This window comes from Lonchura striata, chromosome 8 (assembly GCF_046129695.1).
Source record: "Lonchura striata isolate bLonStr1 chromosome 8, bLonStr1.mat, whole genome shotgun sequence".
In the NCBI taxonomy this organism is placed as follows: domain Eukaryota; kingdom Metazoa; phylum Chordata; class Aves; order Passeriformes; family Estrildidae; genus Lonchura; species Lonchura striata.
This window is the reverse complement of record NC_134610.1, coordinates 15434731-15449895: the sequence shown is the minus strand read 5'-3', so window position 1 is coordinate 15449895 and position 15165 is coordinate 15434731.

The window sequence follows — 15165 nt, the reverse complement described above, 5'->3', positions numbered from 1 at the left end:
TTTTTCTTTTCCTTAAAAAGGAAAAAAAAAAGAAAGAAAAAAGGAAGCAATATGACGTTTCTGTTGGCGGATCCTGCGCCGCTGTGTTATGCGTGGGGTTTATTTTTTTTTGTTGTTGTTGTTGTCTTTGTTACTTTGGGAATGTTACAGATTTATTTGCTAATCAGTGTTAACAAACAGTTTCAAACTTTTAGACTCGCCCATTTCTGTGTATTTATATAGATGGAAAAAAAAAATACATTATATTTTGTATCTTTATGCCCATAATGTTGTCGTGCGTGTAAGGATGGCTTCGGTCGCACCATGTCCGTGTGTGAATGTCACTCCGCTATTGTCTTCCCATTGTACAGATGTCGGATTCTTTGCAGTTCATTGTATTGCTTTATAAAGTGGTAAAAACAACAAAAAAAGAACCAGTTATATAAAATATACTGTTGCTTGGAATGCCAGCTTGGTGTTTGGATTGCTGGAAGTGTAACTTGAAATTTAAGGGAGCACAGGAATAAATGCTCTGGGTTTTTTTGCACAGGGGGGAAAAAAACCCAAAACACAAACCCATATGAAAAGCTGGTGGGTGCTGTTTTCTCCGGGCTGTCGTTCCCCCTGTTCCTCGATGGCAGACTGGGGCCCCCGGACAGACGCCGGGCGGTGGGTGTGGGAAGAAGGAGGGGTTGTGCTGCTGCTTGTCAGCCTCCAGCCGCAGCTTGTGTTCACCAGATGCTGGCTAACCAGACAGCCCCCAAACTTCCGACACGGCTCCAGCTCCAGCCTGGGCTTTTGTTTACCAGCAGGGATCTCTCTGACTTGCCCTGCAGTCACTGGGTGCTCTTCAAGTCCTGCTGCTTTTCCCAGGTTGCCTTTAGGTGCTGTCTGTCCAGCCTTGGGCAACCCTTTTGGGTCCATCTCTCGCAAGGGAACGGGATGATGCTTGTGTGGGGTCTTTGCCTTTGCTGAGATGGCAAGTTTGGGTTCTGCTCCCATTAAATCCCACTCCCTATGCCTTTCAGAGTCATCCTGCTCCCTTGTGCGTGGCAAAACTTCCCCCAAAGTCTCAGGCCAGGCTTTTCCAGCATTTGCAGAGCATTTCCCAGCATCTGTCAGAGCACTCAGCCCCTGGCTCTCTGGCTCCTCTCCTTCCCCTCCTTGCTGAGTTGGTGGCCAAGGCCCAGCCCCCTGGATGGATTGAGTTTAATTATACAAGAAATGTCAGCCAGAGCAGCGGCAGTTTCTCTGGCGCCAGCGCTGCTGTGGCTCAGAGGCTCAGAGCTTCTCCTGGGGGCCGGCAGCACTAAAAATACCTCCTGCCTTTTTCTAAAATAGCTGCAGGGCGAGGGGCGGATTGCGGGGACTGCTTGAGTGGGGACCCCGTGCTGTGGGGCTTGTGCCGGGAGGCAAAGGCAAGAGAGGTAAAAAAGGAAAGGGGCGGAGATGGAATGGTTTCTCTGAAATAGCTGTGGGGCTGTGGGTGGGCACCCAAGCAACCAAGTGCCCTCCAAGCCAGGCTGCACCACGGAACCTCGTGAAGTACCTGGCATCTGCCAGCCTTGGCCTCAGTTGTCTCTCATCTACCTGCAGGCAAGACAGGACCTGCAGCCTCCTCGCCCTTTCTGACACTGCAGGGATGGTATTTTCTTCCCAGCTTCTCTTAGTTTTGTTTCTTCCCTGATTCCTACTGGAATCCCCAGGACCCAGCACCAGCGACTTTCCCATTCCTGCTGTTCCTGCCTGGCTGGGATGGCCTCTGCTGAGTATCCCTGGGCAGGGAGGAGAGGCAGTGAGTGCCTGGCGAGGTGGTGCACACGGGCTATTTGTTGCAAGCCATAAACTGCCTCTCATCCCCCCGCCTTTTCTGCAGTTAATTCCCCATTTCCTTTCCAAAATTCCTCCGGAACTTCTGGTTTGTGTTTTTCCTCAACATGTTCTTATCTGCCATCCATTTCCCCTCGCCAGCTCTGACAGCACAGGCTTTTCAGGGTCTCTCTCTTTGCAGATTGCTGCTGTACCCAGGCCAGGCTTGTGGTTCTGACGTGACCATTGGAAAGGCAGGTCTCACTGGCTTCATGTTGCCCCTGTTGCATCTCCCCTTGTCTATCGAATCCTCACCTTCAGGCTCCTAGATCAGTGTTTTTCTCATTTCAGCCCCAGCTCTGGGGACCTGGGGCCATCCAGGGAGTGTTTCTTGTGGGGCTGTGAAAGGTGGCAAAGTTTCTCTCTTCCCTCTACCTGCTGTTTCAAGAGAAAAGGATGGGTATGCTGCCAGACAGTCAGGAAACCCTGTGTTGAGAAGCTGTGGTGGTGGGTTTGTTCCTCTCTTCCCCCATTATTTTGGTTGACTAAGCTATAAGCAGCCCTCAGATCTGGAGCAAAACTAGGGTCATGGTGGTGGGGATGGAGGTGTTTTATCTCCCTTCACTTTTATTCTTTCCCAGGCTTCTCAGCAGTGCTGGGTACCCTCCAGAAGCATCCTCAAGGGAAACAAGAAAGTATGATACAATATGGCTTTTCCTGAGTATCATGTCTGGGCAAAGGCCAGGAACCAGACAAATTCCACAGGATGGGAGGGTGGAGCAGACCTCATGTGGGCAAAAGCCACCCTGGGGCTGGTGTTACCTGTGCTCATGCCATGCCCTTGGAAGCAGAAATGTCTCCTTGTGAGCTGCAAACCCTGCTGTGGTGTCCAGGATGCTGCTGCTGAGTTACTGCTTCCCTGGGTGGCTCAGCCAATGCAATGGGGACACAGATAGATTGATAGAAAGGTAAAGGGCCCTTTGCCCATCTGTCTGGGGTTCCTATGGCCACACAGACGGGCTGAGCAGCACCAGACCAGGAAGAGGGCTGCCATCCAAACCAGCAGGGCCTGGTGAAGTCCATCATAAGAAAAGGAGGTAAGAAAAGACAGCCCAGAAATGACTCTGGGGGCATCATCATCATCCCAGGAGGATGCTACTGCTCAGAGAAGGGCATCAACATGCAGCCTGGGGTTCAAGAATTACCACTCTCCATGGCTGTGGTGGACATGAAAAGACAACAGAAAGGAATTTGGGTTAAATATGGAAGAAAGAGGGACAATGTGACACTCGGGAATGGTTGATCTGGGGAGGGAGGGAAGACAAAACCCTGGATTGTGTTGGAGGGAGAGAGGGAAGCGGAGAGGGAGGACAGGGGCTGGGCTACTCTATTTTCAGAGCAGAGCGATTGGAGAAGGGTGATGAGTAGGACTGGGCTGTCCTTCTGCTTTGTGAGGTTCTGGCTCCATCTACAGGGATGTGTCTCCAAGTGATGGAGGCCTTGGACTGCTGCACGCCCAAAGCCGGGCAGGAGGTGATGTCTCCTTGCCTGCAGCCAGCTTCTTCTGTGGCTCCTCTCCTAAGCACACCTCTGAATTGTGTTCCTGCTGCTCTGCTCTTATCTCATCTGTACAAAACCCGGACACGCGGGTTTGTATAGGTAAGGAGATGTCCTGAGATGGAGAGATCCTGAGAGGCAGATGGGTTTGTACATCCCTGAGATAAAAGGGCTGGGAGCCAGCCCGGTGGCTGCAGGATGCAAATGCAGTCAGGGCACTTTGAGCTGGGTGCAGAGCACTCCCAGCACTGCTTCTCCCAGACTTGTGTGCTTTGCACAGCCTCTGCCAGAGCCTGCTTGCCTTCAGAAGAGTGCAGCCCAAAGACTGTCCCTGTGCAGGGCTTCAGTGCCAGCAACTCTTCCCACCTCATAGCAGTTCCCTGCAGCCTTGGCTCCCATAGAACCATGTAGTCCAAGCAAATCAGGCAAGCAGTCTAATTCAAAAACTTAGATGAGTCAAAGTAGCACTAGATAGGTCTCTTCTCCCTGGTTAGTTGATGCTCACCATATCCAGAGGCATGCCCAGAGAAGGGCAATGAACCTGGTGAAAGGTCTGGAGCACAAGTCCTACAAGGAGCAGCTGAGGGAGCTGGGGGTCTTTAGCCTGAAGAAAAGGAGGCTGAGGGACGACCTTATCACTCTCTATAACTACCTGAAAGGAGGCTATAGCCAGGTGGGGGGAAATCTCCTCCCCAGTTACAAGTAATAGGACAAGATGAGATGGCCTCTAGTTGCTCCCGGGGAATTTAGACTGGATGTTGTGGAAAATTTCCTCACCAAAACTGTGGTCAGGCATTGGAACAGGCAGCCCAGGGCAGTGGCTGAGTCACCATCCAGTGAGGTTTAAAAGGTGGGTAGATATGGTAGTTAGGGATATGGTTACGGGTGGACTTGGCAGTTCTGGGTTAATGATTGGACTCAATTATCTAAGGATTTTAGGATCTTAGGATCATTTAGCATCCAACCTAAATTATTCTATGATTTTATGTCATTGTCCTTCCTTGGATGCCCCTTGTGCTGGAAGTTTTAGGCAGACATGAAGTAGTGACAAAGAAGAGTCCAGGCAGTCCCAACATGCTACAGCCAGGCTAAAGAAAGCGAAATGAGTCGTGCAGGGATGTGAAGCAATTTGTTCACAATCTCTGTGCCCCACAACAGGGCAACATTCTTATTCTAACATGGTCAGTGGTTCTTCATTTACCACCTCACTCATGCTCTGCCTGTCTGCTTCCAGCTACCTCACAGATGGCCTCTAGCTGGCTTTACCCACATGTTCTTGGAACTGTCCTCTGCCTCCTCATGCCTTGATGGTCACAGGGTGAGTCACACCCTCTTGCCTCTTGGCTGCCATCCCAAATTTGCCCTGTTCCATTGCTTTAACCTCCCATCCTTACACAGAGCTCAGGCAGAAACAGGCATGAAGTTTGTCTCCAGTCAAAACCAATCCTTCCTCACCCATCACATCACCTGGGGCTTGGGGCATCACCATGTCTTAATGACAGTTGTTCCCAACAGAAGTTTCCCAGTCAAAGGCAGGGAAGAGAGCATTCAATCACAAAATGGGAGTTATCCTTTTGGATTCCAGGCTCCCTCCTCTCCATGTCTGGGCCTGCCAGAGTGAAAGCACAGAGGAATGTGCCTCTGTCTTGATGACACTGTGACAGCTGTGTGGCTTTAGCATGGGGCATCTTTCTAGTGGTGGTAACAAGGGGTCCTGCTCTAAGCTTTCCTGCCTGTGTCAGGGCAACAAACATGTTGCAGGTTGTGATGGTGCTGGACAGCTGGCAGAGTGCATGTGTGAAACACACACACAAGTGTGCTCACATGCACGTGTATTCACAACAGGAAAGAAAACACCCTTCTGATCTCTTTTCCCTCATCCCTCCTAATTCCAAGACACAGCACTATCTCCCATGTACCCCCCCCCCTCCCTCTCTCCTCAAGAATAAAGAAAAAGAGAGAGAAGGAAAAGAGAGGAAGTAAGAAGCAAGCAAGAGTGCGGGGGAGGAATGAAATATTTGCAAGCTCATTGTTTTATGCCTCCAACAACTGGATAAAACAAGCCACCAGTGAGCAGCTTCTCATGACTGTGCACAGTACCCTTGCCAGAAGATCCAGGCTCTAATGAAAACAGCATGTGGGAGGGGACATTGTGTTGAATCAAAGCAGAGTGCAGCAGCGACCTCGGCCGTGGCATAGCGCAGCTCTACTGGGATGCATTGCATTCACTCAAGAGGGCTGGGGAGAGAGAAGAGTGGTTTATTGCTGAGGCACCTCGTTGTCTTGGCTGTCTGTGGGGCAGCTGTGTGAGAGCACTCTCCCCACAGGAGATGCTTAGCAAGCGCCTTTGGCTTTGCTGAGATCTCAGTTTTTCCAGTGCTGCTGGGTATCTTTGTTGAATCAATCTTGCCTGTTCCTCCAACTGAGAGAGCAGGGGGAAAATACTCACCCACTAGCCTCGGGGTAATCTTGAAAGGCTTCTGCTCTTGTGGGTTCCCTCTCTGGGCTTAGATTTTGCAAGTGCACTAGGTTGAAAAGGGCAAAAAAAAGGAGGAAAGCCTAGTTGGAATGGAAGAAAATCGTTATGGTTATTCTCCCTCTGAGACAGCTTGGATTGATCTCAGGACATGAGGAGTGTCTCTATGTTCCCTCTAGGGTCTTACTGTGGGACTTCTCAGGGTCCCTAGGAGATGCCTCACTTGTGCTCACTCAGGGTGGGAGGGAAAAAATGAGTGGACAATTTGCTTAGTGCTGTTTTTAGAGACTTTTTGATGTATGTTCTCAGCCCTTGTTTCTGGCACTTCGGGGAAGATGCTCCTCTTGCTCCTCAGCTGGGGAAATGGCGCTCAGGAGCCACTGGGACCCGCCACAGCTGAGAGAAGAGGCTTTTTGTGGAGGCAGCGATCTCCCTGGGAGCACCGGAAAGGTTTGTAGGACATGCCTGGGATATCTGGGACGTGTGGAGTAGCCGAGCTGACATTTTGGCAGAGTGCCGCTCAGTAAGACGTGAGGAGAAGCAGGAACCTGTGCCAAGGTTCTATTTTAAAGCAGTCCCCTTGAAATCTTTGATATGGATAGCACTGAAGATAGGGTTTCACACGTCTTTATAGCTCACACTTCCACGTGAGAGAAACCTCAGCCTTGCCCCATCAGGCTGCTCTCTGCCTCAACCAAGCAAAGGCTGTCCATTCCCAAGGACCCCCAGCTCCAGCCTCAGTCCCACTCAGAGGGAGATCCTAAATACCTTCCAGACAGGAGAAAATGTTTGGCTGTGAGGTTTCTCAGAGCTCTGGTGCCCATTCCTGGCTTCCCTCCTCTTCACACTGCTGAGAGCTAGCGGGACACCCCCTCTTTAGACGAGTCAGAAGCTGCTGCATGAGGGAAAGAAAAATTATTGTACAGAGCAAGGGGTGTGAACTCAGGGACCCTAAATATAATCCTCCTGGTCTCACAACCCCCCTGCGAAGTCAGCATCCTGTTGTCTCATTTCTGTTCTCTCTCTCAACCTCTTTTTAACCAAATGTCCTCTCAGAGCCGCTAGTCCTTGGGGAGCATCGTGGTGGAGATGCTGAAGGGTTTGGTTACACAAGTCCCAAGGTGATACTGGAAATCTGAGCTTTTGTGGCTGCTTTCCTCTGGTCTCCCAGACGCTCTCCCACCCTTTTTGGTTTCTCCACTTCTGTGGGACCTTGTCCAATGCAGAGACGGAACCCATGCGCGCAGAAGGCGGCGGGGGTGCTCTGAAGGCAGGCAGCCGCTCCTCGCCAGCGCCGTGGGCTCACACCACTAGAGGTCGGCCGGTCCCCACCGATGGGACCGCTGGAAGCCAAAGAGGACTGCAAGCAGCCTGGCTATTGGAGCTCGGTGTGTGCCTCTGTGACAAACGCTTCCTCTCCTGTAGGCATTTCCTCCGGACCCGGACCAGCTTTCCAGGCTTGGTGCTGCTCCTCTTCTATATTGGTGTATTTATTTGGCACACTAAAAAAAAAAAAAATGTTAGGTCTTTAAGGGCGGGAGCGGGCTGGAATAGCCAGAGTACCAGATTTTCCTGGGAAAAAAAAAAAAAAAAAGAGCAGCAGCCTCAGAGGCAGCCCGGCCACCATAAATACAAAGCCCGTTACCCCGACCTCACGGAAAAAGGTGTGCTCCTCCACTGCCCAGGGACCTGCAGGAGCTCAGGACCTGGTCATGCCCTCAGGACATTTCGCTGAGCACGAAACTCTTGGAAACTCTTGTAGCCACCGGCTCTGGGTCCCACCTCCTGTCGGTGCGATTAGGATTAGGAATTCAGAGCAGGGAAATAGCCAGGGACTCTAATGAAAATCCAGCTCCTCCTTTGCTCAGTTCTATGGAGCATCTATATATAATACTTGTAGTCCTTACCCAGTTCCACAAAACTGTGAACAGCCAGCAACAAGTTTGTTGTGAATGTTGCATTAATTTGATAATGAAGGAGGGGAACTTTGCAACATCAACTACTCCCTGAAACCATCTTTTGTACTACTCTTCTCATTCTCCTGTCTAAGTGGCTTGTGGTGACCCCAGCTCTTTTTCTTGGCACTTTATCTAAATAATGTGAGACGTGACCAGCAGAGCTGCACTGCTCTGTTGGAGCCAGAAATTTAAGTACAATGAGGCAGAAAACACCAGCAAGAGTGCAAGTGACTTCTTGGGCCAGCACCCAGCTAACCTGGATGGAGATGGGCTCCTGCCACAGGCAGCCTAGATCCACGCTGCTTTATTTATGTGAACACCACAATGATTTTCCTCTTAAAATTCAAGATCTCTCTCCCCTTTATAGAACATTTTACCCCCAACTGTTTGCACAGGAGCTTTCCTTTACTGTCTGCCCACAGCTAGGCTCAGTTTGAAGAATCTGGATTTACTTTTGGTTCTCTATAGGCTGCTTGTTTGGTTGCATGTCCAGGGTTGTATCTACTAGTGTCACAGGCTTCTCGGTGGCCTTGCAAGATGCTATACTCCAGCAGTGTTGATGAGCCACGGTTCCAGTATTTTTCACCAGATTTTCAGGTCTCAGGGAGTTTTTGGAAGGGGGATGTAGTTCCCTTAGTTACCTGTCTAAGTTTTAGGTCACTGCATGAGTGAACCACGAGGAGGATGTGACTCAGCCTCCCTCAGCCACAATGATTCCCTCCCTAAATGCCTCTCAGATGTCTCCTTTAGGAGAACAGCTTGGTACCTAACACCCAGTTTGATGCATGGCTCAGACAGGCTGATCCCTGTCCAGTGCTTCCAAGAAGTCAGCAGTGCAGAGGCTTCCTCCAGCTGCTGGGCATTCAGTCCTGCCAAGCCTTCTCCGAAGAGATGGTGATGACACAGTTCACTTCACTGAAGGGGGGAAGGCAGCCTAGCTCCAAATGTCATCTGTGCTAGCCACAGGGAAGTGGGTGAAAGAAACTGCAAAGCACTGGAAAATTGGACCTCTCCCCTTATCATTACTGTCCCAGAAGTGGAGGGAATCTCAGGGGATGGGAGTCAACATTCTGCTGCTGGACTTGGCTCTTCACTTCCACAAGGGCTGAGCCTTAGCTGGTTTGAACTCAGTATCTCAATTCTTTCATTTGTTACCTAAACTAGGCCAATGTTTGTCATTTTTGGAAACTTATTTCAGATAATCATAACTCCATGGTACAAAGAAAAAATACATTAAATAAATACCAGCATGTTTTGTGACACAAAAAACAGATATACTATATGGAAAATATAACCTCCTTCCATCTGGAAATGGCTTGGGATTATCTACTTTTTCTTGTAACTCATTTTCTATGTGTCTCTACTTTGAGAGTGATTTACTGCAAACATCTCTGGGTTTCTTTGCTGTATTGATTCATAAGAATTCCTTTCACAATGAAATCATATTTTCCATGCACCAAAAAAAAAAAAAAAAAAAAGTCAGATAGAAAATGAAGAATATTATTGTAACAGGAAAATGGTTAGGACAAAGAAAGCTTATAATTTTGTAAACAGAGGTTGGGAGGAGGCTGTTGGGATTGAGTTTCTGGGCAGTGATTCAGAGGGTTTTTCTTTTCTTATTCTAAAGACTCTACTGGCAAGATCTACAGCCCTGAAAAAAACCTCCAAAACATAAACAATTGTCCCCTCCAACACAAATTTGATAGCTGAATTAGCAGAACTGAGAATTTGATGAAGGATGTGCTGAGGAACCTTGGCCATCTTGGAGAAGTGTTACAAACTTAGAGGTCTTGTCTGAGCACCCCCAGTTTGCCACTGGGGAGTTAGATTCTATCTTCTACTTTTGTAGAGTGTTTGAGTGACCAAAGCCAAAGGATTTCGTGCTGCAGACAGGATGGTGTCACCCATCCTGGGGGGGCAAAGAGGAGGCCAGGAGAGTGTGTTCCAACTAAAATGAAAGTTTTTGGTTAAAATCCACTGGGGAGAAAATAGGACAACAATCTCTTTCCCCTCCCATTAGTCACAGTGAGTAACTGGGAGAAGGGAGTGATGGTTGTGGAAAGGAATGACATTTGGCTAAGAAAACCAGCTTATGTTATTTACAAACACTTAGCAAAGCAGGTGATTACTGATGTTTTGCTTGTTTAAGCCATTCTTCTCTTTTGGATAACCCAACATTTTTTTTGTGAAACAATTGGGAAAAATATGCAGGAAATTGTGAAATTTTTTTTCTGCTATTTTTGCCTGTTTCTACAATTGCCAGCGATGACCAATTTGGTTTCTAAACACTGCCACTCTGCTTATTGAGAAGGCATGTGTGGAATGGCTCCTCCTGAGGGAACCATTCTGTGTTGCCTGTGAATCTCCACTTCAATGCATTTTGGCAACAGGGAATGGAGAGAGAGAGAGAAACTGGCAAACAGCTTCTGGGCAGCTCCACACAGCTCACCTGGAATTGATTTTCAAGAGACCCATCTTCATCTGATATAAATCAATACAGCTCTGTTGTCTGTGCTTGGTTGGGTCTTTTCCAGAAGTCTTGTGTCAATGGAGGCAAAAGGTTTGCATGTCAGAGGTGGTCTCTATGTCAGTGTTCTGCCTTTAACCCCTGAAGCTGTGTCCTCCAGGATGGCGGGAGATGCTTCTGAGTTCTAAGCATCTGTTTCACCCTTCTACACCAATGGGTGACAAGTACTTTGCTGGGAGATTTTATTTGTCTGCTTGGGCAGAACCAGGGAAATTCCTTTGTGGGGAATATGAACCTTCTGGGTTCATTGTCACTGACACGTTTGAAGCTGCTGATCTGGGGAATCTGGGGCCTTTTAAACTCTGGCTCTCATTTCACAGCTTTTGTGAGCTGTCTTAGAAAAGTCTCCAACCCTCTCGTCCAGGTTCACCACCTCCTTTCCCAGCTGTAAAAATAACCCAGGGTGGGATGGAGACCTACACCCTCTCCCCTTCCCAAGGACATCAGCAGATGTTGTGATGGATGGTGTAAGTCAGCTTTGTGGAGGTGTCATGGAATTTGGCTGCAGAAGGAACTTGGTTATTTCTGTCATTCAACAGGGCTGTGATTGCTGCCTGACCACTGGCAAAATCAGCTAATTTTATTCAACCAACATTGAAATTCAAGATCTCTCCCTGAGCTCTGCTTGGATGTCCTTCCAACTGTCTGCATGCCCCTGTTCTGCAGATGGCTCCAGCCACCTAGGCATGGCCAGTAAGATTTTAAACTGATGATGAGGTTTAGTTCTGACCTAGGTAGATGTAGGGACAATTTGCCTCAGATCAGCTTGGAAAAATTCAGAACTCAAATTATTCTTTGTGTTTTGCCTCCCTCCCTGCATCTGCAGGGAGGATATTTGTCTCTGTCAGCTGTGATCCAGTAGGATGAAAGTATTTCTGACTGGAGAAAGACTTGGACCAATATAAGTAAAAGTCCCACATCCATGTGTTCTTGGACCATGTGTCTGCTGTTAAACTACAGAGCAGCAATGGGGATTCACCCCAGGCATTGAGGCAGCAGCGAGCTCTTGAAGTCACTGGTCATTTGGAAATATGGGACAGAGAGAGTTCTCTACACATTTGGGTTGAATCTGAGAACAATTGTGCTTTCTCTAAAACTCCCTCTGCTTTCCTGTGCTGTTTTTCCGATCTTCCCAGATGTTCAGGCAGGAATGAGAAAGAATATCTCAAGTGTGAGACACGGGACAAGTTCCATGTCATAGCATCATTTTATCTTCCTTGGAAGACTCTTCAGGTTAATCTGAGATCTCCCTCTCTCAATTCCAGTGCAGAATCCATGCTCAGGAAGAGGACTGTAAATCCTGAACTGTGGTAGGAACAATAAGTTTCTTCTAGCCTCGATCTCACTGCCAGCTGCAAGATGAAACAGTACTTCCCATGGTCACTTGCCAGCACTGTCTGAGACAGATCCTTGTCAGATTTCTCTGCCCTGCTCATCCATCTCAAATCAAAGTTGATACACCTGATTTTGACTTGGTGAGTCAGCTGTAGTTGTGGTGGGCAGTCCATCAGAGAGCTTGGGGAGGCTGCCTAAGTCCTGTGGTGATCTTCATGCCTTTCACTCTTCAGCTCCTTTTCCAGCTTTATGCCCTCTCCCTGTCATTGGCAAGTTTCCACATCCCACCTAGTCCCAGACAGAGCACTGAACAAAACACAGTGTTGCAAGAGTTTACAGTTCCTCAGCTCATCCCAGCACCTTGGCATCTTTCACTCTGTGCATCCTTGGCAACAGAAACTTTGGAAACTTTCATCTGTGACACCACGCTGCCTAGCCCAATTCCCAAAGCTTGTAGTCTCAAGCTCCAAGCTCCAAGGGCTCCTTGCCCCTTCTCCTGCTATCACTTGTGGTCAGCACCCAGGGCTTCTGAGAGAGGGACAGAAATAACATAATGCACAGAAATGAGCAGCATGATAATATGGGAATAGGGAAATCCTCTGATGATGCATCTTGTGCCCAGGCCAGTGGTTTGGAAAAGGTCCGTCAACTTTGGATGGTTTTCAGGGTCTGAACAGCTAATAACATCCCTGTTCATGTCAGAAGATGTGTCTGTTGGTGGATGTGACAGGGAACGTGTGCTTGTGGTCAGAGCACTTCCTCCTAATTGCCCTGACTCCATCCATGACCCCGTCTAGGCTTGAGCCACCCATTGTTTTCTCAAGTATCATCTTCTTTCAGCTGCCTTCAGCTCTGAAAAATGGGGCTGCTTGAGCAGTGTGGTTTCTTTGACTGCATGGCAAAGGTTTACATGACCTGACAGTAAGCAATGAAGCGAGGTTTCAGTTGTGCTGTCCTTTATTGACACAAGGCTGGAGTGGAGGAAGATGAGTGCTCCTGTGCAAGCTAGATAGTTTTCCCAAAGCTGCATGTGCACCCCAGTTGTAAAGATTTTATGGACTTTGCTTTCTGAAACAGCTCACTTTTAATTTCCCAGTCCCTCCAGTCCTCTCCCTCTGTTTCCCATCCCACCATGTGCCTGTCAATCTCACTGTCTGCTCAGATATTTCTGGGCATCTGAGCAAGCAGCATGCTCCTGCCTGCAAAATGCAGATGTGTGTAGAGAAGAGCTGGGTGGATGACAGTGCCTGACCAGGGGATTTCTCCCTGTGCTGAACCACATTTCAGAGACAGACCCTTCTCCTGACCTGGAGTAGGACTGAGCTAGGCAAAACCATTCAGATATGAGGGATTTGCACAGGTGAAAGTGAGAACCTTCAGGCCCTGGACACAAAAATGTGTCTTCTCCTGGGACTGAAAATGTCAGCCTACATGACATCAGACTGATTTCTTGAGCTTCCCCCAGGACAGGGGAAGTAAGCAATCATGAGAGATTTTCCCAGGGCTTCAGTGGGATCAGGATTTCACTGACATTGAAAGCCTCATTCTGCCAGCACTGCTTTCTGTTTCCTCCTCCAAGCACTTCTGTATTCCTTTCTATTGAGCAGGATTCCTGCCCTTTACCTAAGCCTAGGGGCCATTATTAGTGTGTGTAGTGTCATTAAGTATTAGCACACTTGCTGAAATGTGTCAAATATATTTTTGGAGGTCTTTATTAATTCAGGCCTGATTTTACCTCTAGACACAAACTCCCAGTCACTTGCAGAAAGCCCTGAAAACATGATATGGAAGAACAAGCTCCTTACAAGAGGATCTCTTGGACACTGAGATGTGTCCTTAACCCTCTAACCCCCCTGAAGATAGCAGCTGTGTTCAGGGAGGAGGAGTACACAGAATCTGCATTCCTGCAGCCAGTATTGGGGGAAATGGCAGCAACTGGATTGGGAGATCTTCATTCTCCTCTGTGGATGCTTGAGATAGTGGAGGTAGCATGTTCTTATGACCTCTTTGCTTTCAGATCCCATCTCCACACAGCAGGAAGTGGAACCTGCTGGCCCTCAGATGCAGAGAGGGGCACTCTAGCAAGGAGCACCCAGGAAGGTGGCATTGCCATGGGCTGGGGAATGTCTCCCAGGAGCAGATGACTTTAAATAAAAAAAAAGTCAACCAAAATCCTACGTGTTGGAGGAGGAAAGCAGAGAAGTCCCTCAGCTGTTGAAATTACCTTGTCAGCATCTGTGAGCGGTTGGCTGGCTTGCTGGCTCTGACAAAAATTGATGGGGACCATGTGGCAGTCAACACGGGAGAGGGCAGGAGGGTGCCAAGTTTTCCTACGTATATGTGTGTGTATATATGTGAGTGTGTGTTTATTATCCCATCTCTTCTGCAGTTGCCTGTGTGACTCGTGCCAGCAAGCTGTGGAGATGTGGCCTTTCCCTGGAATGAGGAATGCGTCAAGGAAAGTGTGGTTGCATATACTTATGAACATATGGAGGCTCTGGAGTCACGCCACACGGTTTGCCACTAATTGAAATAGGCTGACTAACCTCTGATTGTGGCCACCAGGAGCAAGCCTGGGGAGGGGCTGGCAGAGGGGGAGGGGAGTGCTATGCATGGGAACAATACAGCTTCCAAAGCATGACTGGGAGAAACAAACATCTCCCCCTTCTTCTCCACTCTTCCAGGATGGAGAGAGGAAGCTGCAGGGGTACAGCAAGCAGGTTGTCTGCACACAGCAAAAGCAGCACAATAACTTCTGGCTGCTCCTATACTGCTGAATTTCCAGGGTATGCTCATGTATGGCCAAATGCTGACTGTCCTCCTTGCACCCACACAATGTCCAAAGTGAGCATGCAAGAATAAGCTGGGTCTAGGCTGAGTGACTTCTAAACTTCAGTGGTGTGGAAGAAGAGTGCTTGTCTTCCTCCAGGTACTCTTCCTTCAGATTGCAATGCACCTGAGCATTTTTCATCGCTGCAGTTTTCTTAAACAGCTTTCTGCTGCTAGATTATTCCTCCAGATGCTCACATGGCTCCTGAGTGCTCAGACACACCCAGGCTGAGGTGCTCCAGTGGCTTTTAGAAGGTCACCTGCTTTGTTTCTTGCATGTATTACAAGAGGTGGCATTTGAAGTGGTGGAGGTTTAGCATCACCTGTCCTTGGGTCATATTGGTGATATGAAATCTTGATATGAAGACAGCCAGAGATAAATACCTCTGTATATTTTATCCAGCATCACACTCTGTTCACTTTTTTCCTAGCTATGGAGTGGAATACCTGCTTGGACAGCTATTACCATCTCCTGACTGCAGACTTCCCGTAAAAGTGTCTTGTCCCTCAGAGCTCAGAGGTTCAGTCTACATTTCTTGGCCATGAGGGGACGTGGGTATACCAGAAGACTGGCTGCCTTGGGGAAAAGTCTTCCAGCTTTAGGTGGTATATCGAGCACAGTGAAAGATGGAGCTCACATCACCTGTACTTCTTTATAACTACATTGGCAAGTGAATCCCTACCAGCTTCTCTGA